Consider the following 10653-nt stretch of genomic DNA (forward strand, 5'->3'; position numbering starts at 1 on the left):
CCTAGGATTGCAAAATGTATTCAAATGTGTTCAGGATAAGCCTATATCTTAGCGCCTGCATTGTTTGTTTTCATTTTCTGACAGATTTGCGATGTCTGTGACTGCTGTGAAGGATGGTTTATTTGCTTATATTCTCTGTATTAATTTACATTATGAATTATCAAGCAGGAAGCCGAATTACTAAGATATGTATTCTCCGTTATTTTAATGACCTTTCATCTACATAGTTCTACATAGTTGTCTAATATATTTTGACTTCCACGACCGTAATGGTGCCGAAAAACCCCAGGAGATTGGTGGTCTGATAGCTGTCGCAAGAGAGGTCTGGCTTTACATCTGGGAATTACAAAAAACTGCTGTAGGTAAGCAGCTTATTCTTACACCATTCACACATGTATTGCGTAAGCCTCGGAATTTAGCTGTCCTGACGTCCCATCTTCTGGACAGGGCGCTTTTATCCAGTAATGGTATGAAAGGATGGATTCAAAAAGGTATGTTGAACTTTTTGTGTGATGAAAGATTGCAGGTGTGTACGTAATGTTGAACTGTTGATATGAAAGACATGAGAGAATTTTTGCAGGCAATTACATTGTTAACCAGAAAAAGTTGTGAGAAGTGATGACCTCCCCCTTTGGAATGCGGTGGCGTAGCGCATGGTTGAGAGAAGTTGTAACTCACATGAAGTTCTTTAAATGAAAGGATTGTAGTTTGGACAGTGAGAAAAAAAAACTTGTGCTGCTCTGTTGAAGTGTTATTAGTTGTTTAGTTGTTGTGTAAAATCGTTAAGGATTAAGGCTGGGTTCACACGACCTATTTTCAGACGTAAACGAGGCGTATTATGCCTCGTTTTACGTCTGAAAATAGGGCTACAATACGTTGGCAAACATCTGCCCATTCATCTGAATGGGTTTGCCGACGTACTGGGCAGACGAGCTGTCATTTACGCGTCGTCGTTTGACAGCTGTCAAACGACGACGTGTAAAAATACAGCCTCGGCAAAAGAAGTGCAGGACACTACTTTCAGACGTAATTTGAGCCGTTATTCATTGAACTCAATGAAGCACAGATCAAAATTTACGGCTGTCAGAGAAGCCTCGCAAAATGCGAGGAGGAGCATTTACGTCTGAAACGAGGCAACTGTTTTCTCCTGAAAACAGTCTGTCATTTCAGACGTAAAAGCCTGCTACCATGTGCACATACCCTAATAGTTATCCTGTTACCCATTTGCTCTGAGATAATGGCTGGGAGGTACTGACTGTCTGTAGGTGACAGGAAAAGTTGGATATTTGTGAGTAATATCCTGTAGTTCCACAAGGGTTTTAATGACCTGATAATGGAGAATCCAGTGCAATAGGGAAAACTTTGAATGTTGTTTTGAATAATCATTGATACACTTTTAGTACACACTGCCAGCTTGTAATATTATGTGTACGGGTCCTTTAAAAACCACCAGTTGTATGCATTGTCTGACTGGCAAAAGGTGGGAATCAGTACAGACTGATTTCTAGCAAGCTTTTGATAATCTGGCATGGACTTTTGATGTAGTATAACATCCAAATTCAGTCAGTCTGTAGTAATCTAACATCAGACCACCGGCTTGAATACCATTGTAAAATAACATCCTGTATTCAATGGATGAACCTGACACTACCCCAATTGCCATCTGTGTCGTAGTAGTAATAATAATAATAATAATAATCTTTATTTATATAGCGCCAACATATTACGCAGCACTTTACAATTTAGAGGGAACATGAAAACAATATCAGACATTACATAGTGACAAAGTTCATTTACAATTCAAACCTGGGGAGTGAGGACCCTGCTCGCAAGAGCTTACAATCTATGAGGACATAAGGGAGACACAAAGTGTAACAGTGTTTGTTCTGTACAATAGTCCGGCCATTTTTATACACATGCGGTGGTAACATAAAGCTGCATGAGCCGTTCACCAGCCGGTATCCGTGTATGACGGACATGAAGAGAAGGAGTGTGAGGGAGTCTTATTCTGATGACTAATCTAAATGGAGGGCCATGGAAAGGAGTCAGATTAGGGAATGTTATAGGCCTGTCTAAATAGATGTGTTTTCAGGGCACGTTTAAAACTGTGGATATTGGGAATTAATCTGATTGTCTGGGGTAGCACATTCCAGAGGACGGGTGCAGCACGAGAGAAATCCTGGAGACGGTAGTGGGAGGTTCGGATTATGGAGGATTTTAATCTAAGGTCGTTGGCAGAACGTAGAGCCCGAGTAGGGTGGTAGACAGAGATGAGGGAGGAGATGTAAGGAGGTGCAGCACTGTGGAGAGCTTTGTGGGTGAGAGTAATAAGTTTGAATTTTATTCGGAAGGGGATGGGCAACCAGTGCAGTGACTGGCACAGATTAGAGGCGTTGGTGTAGCGGTTGGTCATAAAGATGAGCCTGGCTGCTGCATTGAGGATAGATTGGAGAGGGGAGAGTTTAGTGAGGGGAAGACCGACTAGTAATGAGTTACAGTAGTCAAGACGAGAGTGAATCAGAGCAACAATGAGAGTTTTGGTAGTTTCCTCCGTAAGAAAAGAGCGGATTCTGGAGATGTTTTTGAGGTGAAAATGACAGGAGCGTGAAAGTGATTGTATGTGAGGAGTAAAGGAAAGATCTGAGTCAAAAATAACCCCGAGACAGCGGGCGTGCTGCTTAGGAGTTATGATAGTGCCACACACAGAGATGGAGACATCAGGTTTAGGGAGGTTAGTAGATGGTGGGAACACAAGGAGCTCAGTTTTAGAAAGATTCAGTTTCAGATAGAGAGAGGACATGATGTTAGAGACAGCGGACAGACAATCACTGGTGTTCTGTATTAGAGCAGGGGTGATGTCACGGGAAGAGGTATATAATTGGGTGTCATCAGCGTAGAGATGGTACTGGAAGCCAAATCTGCTGATGGTTTGTCCAATAGGAGCTGTGTAGAGAGAAAAGAGGAGCGGACCTAGGACTGATCCCTGAGGAACCCCGATATCAAGGGGAAGAGGAGAAGAGGTGGAACCAGCAAATGACACACTGAATGAGCGGTCAGAGAGATAGGAGGAAAACCAAGAGAGAGCCGCGTCCTTGAGGCCAATAGAGTGGAGCATGTTAAGTAGGAGTTTGTGGTCTACAGTGTCAAAGGCTGCAGAGAGATCCAAAAGAATCAGGAGAGAGGATTTACCGTCCGATTTAGCCGCCAAGAGATCATTTGAGACTTTAGTAAGGGCAGTTTCTGTGGAGTGTAGAGTGCGGAAACCAGATTGTAAGGGGTCAAGAATGGAGTTAGCAGAGAGATAGCGGATAAGGCGAGAGTAGACCAAGCGTTCCAGGAGTTTGGAGATGAAGGGCAGATTAGAGACTGGTCGGTAGTTGGCATCGCTGGATGTGTCAAGTGTTGGTTTTTTCAATAATGGGTTTATAATGGCATGTTTAAAAGCGGAGGGAAAGATACCAGAGGAAAGAGAGAGGTTAAATATTTTAGTGAGGTGACTAGTGACAGCTGGGGAGAGGGACTGGAGGAGGTGTGAGGGGACAGGATCACTAGGGCAGGTAGTAGGACGAGAAGAAGAGAGGAGCCTCGAGACTTCTTCTTCAGTTATTGGGTCAAATGCTGAGAGTGAAGAAGAGGGAGTGCGGGGGGGAAGGGGATCGATGTTACTAGGGGACTGGGAGATAATATCATGCCGGATGTTGTCAATTTTAACTTTAAAATAATTGGCCAGGTCTTCAGCACTGAGATCTGTGATTGGCGTCTCCACTTTAGGACTAAGGAGGGAGTGAAAAGTATCAAAGAGGCGTTTTGGATTATTAGATAGTGTGGAGATGAGAGAAGTGAAGTAGACTTGTTTGGCGCGGTGAAGGGCAGAGTTGTAAGTTTTGAGCATAAATTTGTAATGGAGGAAATCTGCATCCAAATGCGATTTTCTCCACAGTCGTTCGGCACATCTCAAGCACCGCTGAAGAAAGCGGGATTGAGGCGTGTGCCAGGGTTGTCGTCGTCTTTGTCGGGTGGTTCGGAGTGTAGTGGGGGCTGCTTCATCCAATGCATTTTTGAGAGTGTTATTGTAAAGTTTGGCAGACAGATTGGGACAGGAGAGGGAAGAGATAGGGGACAATGAGGACTGTAGACTGTCTATGAGTTTCACAGTGTTAATGGCATGTAGATTTCTGTATGTCTGATACGTAGGGATGACCTGAGGAGGCAGAGAATATTTGATAGTAAAGGAGAGAAGATTGTGGTCAGAAAGCGGGAGAGGAGAGTTAATAAAGTCAGAAACTGAGCAGAGCCGGAAGAAGACCAGGTCAAGTGAATGCCCGTCTTCATGTGTAGGAGAGTTAGTAAGTTGTGACAGACCGAGGGACGAGGTTAAAGATAGAAACTGGGAGGCAGATGAGGAGATTGGGTTATCAATGGGGATGTTGAAGTCACCCATGATGAGAGTGGGTGTTTCAGAGGATAGAAATTGTGGAAGCCAGGCAGCAAAATGATCCAGGAATTGGCGGGGTGAGCCCGGGGGGCGGTAGACAACTGCCACTCGGAGGGGAAAAGGGTGAAAGAGTCTGAGGGTGTGGACTTCAAAAGAGGGAAATGTGAGTGAGGGGACCGGGGGAATGACCTGGAAAGTGCAGTGTGGGGAAAGAAGTATACCTACTCCTCCACCCTGCCTGTTCTCAGTTCTGGGGGCATGAGAGAACTGGAGACCACCATAAGATAGAGCAGCAGGGGAAGCAGTGTCAGACAGGTGTAGCCATGTTTCTGTAAGAGCCAGGAGGTTGAGAGAGTTAGAAAGGAATAAGTCATGAATAAAGGTGAGTTTGTTGCACACGGACCGAGAGTTCCAGAGAGCACAGTTAAAAGAGACAGGAGAAGACATACAAGGAATGGCAAGAAGATTTGCAGGGTTTCTATGTGTGGCAGGTAAGTGGTTGAGCTTGTCAGAAGAAAAGGGAGGACCAGGGTTGGGAGAGATGTCCCCTGCAGCTAGTAGCAGGAGAATGGAGAGAGACAGCAGATGGTTCTGTGATTTATGAGAGCGTGTTTTATGTTGGGCAGTGGGATGAGATGGGTTAAGTTGACTGAGGAAAGTGAATAGTGAATGGGAGCTGTACATGGGCGAGGCAAGGAGAGAGGGACTGATGTAGACTGTTTTTGGGCAAGTCTTAAATGGGCGATAGGATTGAAAACCAAGAGCAGCTATAATGATGAGAGCGGTGGCAAACATGTTTGTTTACAGATAGTTAGAAATCTAATATTGAGAGCGTGGGATAGTTTGTCTGGTTTGGTAATGCAGCTTACCTGTCACTGACCCTGTCTTACTGCCATGTATAACTGCCAGGACACTTTGACAGTATGACACTTAGACAGAGATGACTTCTGCCGTCGTGCCCCCCTGCACGAGTGCCTTCCCCATATGCTACATCTAAATTTATAGGGGAGTAGATGCTCAGATCTAGGCCTAATTAAGCTCGTTCAGCTATTAATCAAATCAACTAGACACATGAGGTGAAAAGCTATGCAGAGATAAACAAACAAACTAGCAGGTCTGGATGATCATAAAACTTAACGACGATCAAACACTTTGACAAAACTTTGAGATAACATTAGACTATATAGCAAGACAAGAAAGCAGAGTTATATACCATAAAATAAAAGTTTCAGCTTTTTGAAATGCAGCTACAGCAGGGATGAGGTTCATGCAGGAATGAAATGGATTATATACCATAAAATAAAAGTTTCAGCTTTTTGAAATGCAGCTACAGCAGGGATGAGGTTCATGCAGGAATGAAATGGATTATATACCATAAAATAAAAGTTTCAGCTTTTTGAAATGCAGCTACAGCAGGGATGAGGTTCATGCAGGAATGAAATGGATTATATACCATAAAATAAAAGTTTCAGCTTTTTGAAATGCAGCTACAGCAGGGATGAGGTTCATGCAGGAATGAAATGGATTATATACCATGAAATAAAAGTTTCAGCTTTTTGAAATGCAGCTACAGCAGGGATGAGGTTCATGCAGGAATGAAATTGATTATATACCATAAAATAAAAGTTTCAGCTTTTTGAAATGCAGCTACAGCAGGGATGAGGTTCATGCAGGAATGAAATGGATTATATACCTGTATGAAGAGAAGAGAGATGGATGTTAGATCTGTGCCATGTATCACTGCCAGGACACTTTGACAGTATGACACTTAGACAGAGATGACTTCTGCCGTCGTGCCCCCCTGCACAAATTACAGTGAAAGACATTATTAGCTCACACCCAGGGCCCCTAAAGAAATTATCACCCAAATACATCACCGGCTGTGTGAACCAAAAGCTACAGTGAAGGAAATAAGTATTTGATCCCTTGCTGATTTTGTAAGTTTGCCCACTGTCAAAGACATGAACAGTCTAGAATTTTTAGGCTAGGTTAATTTTGCCAGTGAGAGATAGATTATATAAAAAAACAAACAGAAAATCACATTAACCAAATTATAAAATTATATATATTTATTTGCATTGTGCACAGAGAAATAAGTATTTGATCCCTTTGGCAAACAAGACTTAATACTTGGTGGCAAAACCCTTGTTGGCAAGCACAGCAGTCAGACGTTTTTTGTAGTTGATGATGAGGTTTGCACACGTTAGATGGAATTTTGGCCCACTCCTCTTTGCAGATCATCTGTAAATCATTAAGATTTCGAGGCTGTCGCTTGGCAACTCGGATCTTCAGCTCCTTCCATAAGTTTTCGATGGGATTAAGGTCTGGAGACTGGCTAGGCCACTCCATGACCTTAATGTGCTTCTTTTTGAGCCACTCCTTTGTTGCCTTGGCTGTATTTTTCAGGTCATTGTCGTGCTGGAAGACCCAGCCATGAGCCATTTTTAATAACCTGGTGGAGGGAAGGAGGTTGTCACTCTGGATTTGACGGTACATGGCTCCATCCATTCTCCCATTGATGCGGTGAAGTAGTCCTGTGCCCTTAGCAGAGAAACACCCCCAAAACATAATGTTTCCACCTCCATGCTTGACAGTGGGGCGGTGTTCTTTGGGTCATAGGCAGCATTTCTCTTCCTCCAAACACGGCGAGTAGAGTTAATGCCAAAGAGCTCAATTTTAGTCTCATCTGACCACAGCACCTTCTCCCAATCACTCTCAGAATCATCCAGATGTTCATTTGCAAACTTCAGACGGGCCTGTACATGTGCCTTCTTGAGCAGGGGGACCTTGCGGGCACTGCAGGATTTTAAACCATTACGGCGTAATGTGTTACCAATGGTTTTCTTGGTGACTGTGGTCCCAGCTGCCTTGAGATCATTAACAAGTTCCCCCCGTGTAGTTTTCGGCTGAGCTCTCACCTTCCTCAGGATCAAGGATACCCCACGAGGTGAGATTTTGCATGGAGCCCCAGATCGATGTCGATTGACAGTCATTTTGTATGTCTTCCATTTTCTTACTATTGCACCAACAGTTGTCTCCTTCTCACCCAGCGTCTTACTTATGGTTTTGTAGCCCATTCCAGCCTTGTGCAGGTCTATGATCTTGTCCCTGACATCCTTAGAAAGCTATTTGGTCTTGCCCATGTTGTAGAGGTTAGAGTCAGACTGATTAATTGAGTCTGTGGACAGGAGTCTTTTATACAGGTGACCATGTAAGACAGCTGTCTTTAATACAGGCACCAAGTTGATTTGGAGCGTGTAACTGGTCTGGAGGAGGCTGAACTCTTAATGGTTGGTAGGGGATCAAATACTTATTTCTCTGTGCACAATGCAAATAAATATATATAATTTTGACAATGTGATTTTCAGTTTTTTTTTAAATATAATCTATCTCTCACTGGTAAAATTAATCTAGCCTAAAAATTCTAGACTGTTCATGTCTTTGACAGTGGGCAAACTTACAAAATCAGCAAGGGATCAAATACTTATTTCCTTCACTGTATACCCCAGCAGTGAGGGGTTTGTAGATGTTTGAAATGTATGTGACCAACTCCTGCTTGATTCAATGGAGGTTCACGAATGTCGATTGTGTTGAAGAATTTGCTGTTGCAATTGTTGGTTGGCAGCATTTTGTCTGTTCTTGATGTTCAAAACAGTGAGGGATCAGAGGAAAGGATACCTTACTGCTAGAATGTCTGGAGGAACGACTTTTGATATCGTATTGTTAAGACAGTCTAGGAGATAGATTGGTCTGAGATATCTGTCGGCAGACAGCCAGTTGGCCTGGAGGTGGGGGATTTACCGGAGATCACCCTACTGCTCTCAGACCATGGGGTCAAGAGAAAGTGAGACAAAAATGTGGGACAGCCTTGGGGCATGGGTCCCGGCCATCATTATAGTAGAATGAGAAAAAGGAGCTGTGGATTTAATTGTAAAGAATGTTAAATACTGATGGGAGTTGGATGTTGTGATGCTGGAAGAATGTGAAGGACAAATTAACACTGTAAAAAATTGTTGAAGAGGCTGTCAGCGGTAAGATGGTTGTTTGCATGTGATAAATAGAATGGTTTGTGGAAAGTTGAAAAAGGGATGGTGGATGGCCGGGGATGTTAAAGTCTGTTAACTGGGCATAAGTTAAAATGACAAAGTAAGTGATTACAGGTGGTTACAAGAAAGTTGATATGAGAGAGAACAATTTGAATACAGGTCTAAATTTTAATAGGAAGAGTGAAGAAAACGGAGCAGCCAGGTACATTGCAGTGACAAATGGGGGGAGTGTAATGTAAACGGGTGTGATGTGACATCTGTGTGATGTGTGAGACGTGTGTAATGTAACACGTGTGGAGTTTGAAACTAGTGCCCACAATATAGCAGATCTATATTGTATGCTCTTATTTTGTACAGCAGCACTGTCTAAAAATGTTTTACTGTCTTGTGTATGGGGTTAAAATCAGTTCCTCTCCTCTGTGTAAAGGAATGTTTTATATCTCTGTGCATGCGCTGTTGTCTGGAAGTACACCAAGTGAGAAAAATCTTACAGCCGGCTGAATTTGTCTGCAAAAAGATAAGTTACGTTGCATATTTATGTTATGATGTCATAAGATTTAATGTTGTAATGTTTTGAAGTTAATTCAAATGAATTCAAATACAGATATTGTGAGACACAGGGTCTTGAAAATGTATGTATCCCTATTCTCACATATAGTTTATTGGTTTGCAGTAATTAATATTAGCAGATATTTTCTATTTTATTGGATAAATAATTATAATTGTTGTTTTTGTTTTTACACATGCAGGCAAGTGCTATAGTGCTGCCTAAATGTTATTTTTGAAAATGTATGATGCTTTAAAGGTAAATGGTTGTAAGTTATTTAAAAGATAAAATGTATTTTTGTCAGGAGAAAGTCATTTTTATTCCATTGCTATTGTGTATTAAAGGGGGCAAAATTAGTGCCCCCAGATAGAGTGCCCAACCTTATTATGTTGAGATATGTCGTTTTGAACCCTGCTACATTACTTTTACAGAGTCCAAATAGAGGGGAGTAGTGAGGGGACTGATCAGGTCCAGTTTTGTTTTGAATTAATGAATTTGGTTCTAGGAGGTCTACAAAATGTGTATGAGACCCCAATGAGTAATCCAGATTAAATGTGTATGACAGTACCCTAAATTTTGAGTTTTTTTCTGTATAGATGGTTCCAGATCCTTCCAGAATGGTAAATATGACACCGGATAAGCTGTGCTGTAGCCTCCACCCAATATGAGGTATTATGTAAGAGACCATCCCCCTCCAACAAATCTGCACAGGAGACTGAGGTGACGTCACTCACCGATGAGTCTTTACAGATTTAGATGGGGAGGAGGCAAAAATTGTCTGAACATTGTTCATTTTATGCCAGATTTTAGTAAAATAATTTATTTGTTTGTATTAATCTGGTATTTACAGGACCTGGTGGGGGTGGGATTTACAAGTGTTATGGATTATCAGATGAATTTGGAAAAATAAAACTCCACCCTTTTGAAATAGTTTATCTATATGCAACATGGGTTATACCTTATACAAAGGTGTAAGAATACACAGTGCTATGCAGCTTGCTGTGTTGCCGCAGACCTGTTAGAGTGCCCATGGCTGACCCCTGTCCACTACCCGTATAAGAAGCTTGCACCATGAAGCACGTTTTCTTTTACATTTTAAGGATGGCTGGGTGCATATGCATCATTAACCTGGGGAAGAGATCACACCAGGATGCACTATGGTAAAAAGACCAGCAGGTGGATGCAGTGTGATGTTCTGCTGGGAAACATTTGGTCCTCGCATTTATGTGGATGTTACTTTGACACGTACTATGTACCTACTGTAACGTCTGTGGTCGCTGACCACTAACTCCTTCCATCCAGTCGACGCCTTTCTCTCCAGAGATTTTTGGCACGTGCGGCCATCCTGTTCCACAGTGACCACAAGGGTGCGCTCACAAGCTCATTCCAGCCTTAAGGAGCCAGAGCACACACAGGTGTGAGATCGAGCTGATTGCTCCCAGAGCACCATGGACTATAAGAAGGGCTCTGCCCCTTCCTTTATTGCCTGAGCTTTGTTGTCATCACCCTAATCTGTCTATGCAAATGGTCTCCTAAGTGTTTTCCAGTACCCAGTGTTTCCCATTCCTGCTACCTGTAACCTGTATCCCGTACCCGTACTATCCTGGTCAAGTGCCATATTGAGT

The sequence above is a fragment of the Rhinoderma darwinii genome, chromosome 5, assembly GCF_050947455.1.
Source record: "Rhinoderma darwinii isolate aRhiDar2 chromosome 5, aRhiDar2.hap1, whole genome shotgun sequence".
NCBI classification, from domain to species: Eukaryota; Metazoa; Chordata; class Amphibia; order Anura; family Rhinodermatidae; genus Rhinoderma; species Rhinoderma darwinii.